The sequence below is a fragment of the Pteropus alecto genome, unplaced genomic scaffold (genome assembly GCF_000325575.1).
Source record: "Pteropus alecto unplaced genomic scaffold, ASM32557v1 scaffold87, whole genome shotgun sequence".
NCBI lineage: Eukaryota > Metazoa > Chordata > Mammalia > Chiroptera > Pteropodidae > Pteropus > Pteropus alecto.
In genome coordinates, this window is record NW_006443225.1 from 3,325,473 (window position 1) to 3,327,267 (window position 1,795).

At 39.8% G+C, this 1,795-nt stretch overlaps 1 protein-coding gene across 2 annotated transcripts in view; it reads right to left on the bottom strand.

Annotated features, from left to right (window-relative positions):
- Window positions 1-499, bottom strand: part of MOS (MOS proto-oncogene, serine/threonine kinase) — a 5,103-nt gene extending 4,604 nt beyond the window's left edge. The window contains exon 1 of one of the 2 annotated variants that reach the window (XM_015598630.2): window positions 36-499. The gene's annotated coding sequence lies outside the window, so the exon portion shown is untranslated. The remainder of the gene's footprint in view (window positions 1-35) is intronic. The other variant, XM_006924068.3, reaches the window with a different exon arrangement.
- Window positions 500-1,795: the final 1,296 nt, after the last annotated feature.

Consider the following 1,795-nt stretch of genomic DNA (forward strand, 5'->3'; position numbering starts at 1 on the left):
TGGGGGCTCATGAGGGGCTTTCGCTGTCCGGATACCCAAGTTACTGGAGTTGAGCGGCTTCTGTTCAAGCAGTCCGAACAACGCCATCGCCGCCTCCCCTACAGCGCCATCGCCGCCTCCCCTGCACGACATATGGCTCCCGAGGCCTCTTTGGCCCTGGAATCTGTACACGTCTCATCCGGAACTGCGGTGGCGTGGGCCTGGGCCTGCGCTGCCAGGGGGGCCGAGAAACACGTGGACTAGGCCGTCACCACCCCGCAAGCGATATGCCTAAAGTCGAACTGCGCCATGTTGCACGGTTTCCTGACCCTTCTGCGTACACAGGATTTCATTTTCACTTCATTTCAATTCAGAAACATCACGTAACTGCTCGGAGATGTTTTTGAAAAGCCTTTAAAGTCGATGTCGTTACAACAACGAAGAACCCCACTCGCGAGGCCCCGCCTCGGAGCGCTATGGCCACGTCAGCGCATGCGCACTGAGTGACCACCACGTCAGCACAGAGACTGTTTGCCAGTATCTCAGGTTACAGCCCAGTTTCATAATGTTAACATGAGTGAATACGCATATTCGAGTTTTTGAAGTGTTTTATTACTATTTACAAGGATGAACTAAGATTGAAAACTCACTTTCGCTTTTTTTAGAACTAAAAAACTACGATATAAATGAATACATGTACTGTAGTGAGAAACAAAGATTGTAGTATAGAGTCAAACTTGAAAAATATTTTTTTACTGAAGTAGGATTATACTGTTGATATGATTCTGAAATTCAAATTTTATACATACCAATATGTCATGTACTTATTTCCATGTCAGTACAGTACATATAGTGCTGCTTTAGTTTTTGTAACATAATACGGTCAGGCAGATCCAAGTTTTGTGGGGCCTAAAGTTTATACAGATTGGAGGACTCTCCTTAAGAAAAAAGTCTAAAAAATTAGAATGGAAGTGAATATTATTTAGATGAGAAATCACAACGAATTACAAAAGAGGTGGTTGCATATATACAATAACATGTTATGCAACCATTAAAAAAATGAAATCTTGCCATTAGTAACCTAGATGGACTTTCAGGGCACTATGGTAAATGTAAGAAGTTAGGCAGAAAAAGATAAATACTATATGATCTCTTTTATATGTGGAACTTAAAAAATAAAAACACCAGCAAGCAATGCAGAGAACAGACGGGTGTTTACCAGAAGTAGGGGCTGGGGTGTGGGTAAAATGAGTGAAGGGAGTCAAAAGGTACAAACTTCCAGTTACAAAATAAAGGCATTGATATAATGCACAGCACGGCAACTACAGTTAATAATGCCATATGGCATATTTGAAAGCTGCTGAGAGTAAATCTTAAAGGCTCTTATCACGAGAAAAAAATTCTGTAACTATGTATGGTGATGGATATTAACTAGACTTACTGTGGTGATCATTTTGCAAGACACACAGCTATCAAATCATGTTGTACACCTGAAATTATGATAGTTATATGTCAATAATACTTTCATAAAAAATGACCAATTTAAACAAATTATTGAATTATACACTTTAAATCAGAGATGGAGGCCATCACTCTAATAGGTCAAATTCTCTTATATGTTACAAGTGTATAAAGTCCAAAATATGCAGAGATTCTTGCTTGACATACAGATATTAACACTGGATCACATGGATCATGTCCCTGAGTGGGACCTGCACACACTCTCTGCTTCCTTTGTTCATTCACAAAGTTTGGTTGCTCTTATCTGGAATGATCATTTGAATTTTGACTCTTAAGATACATTAATATATGTTTA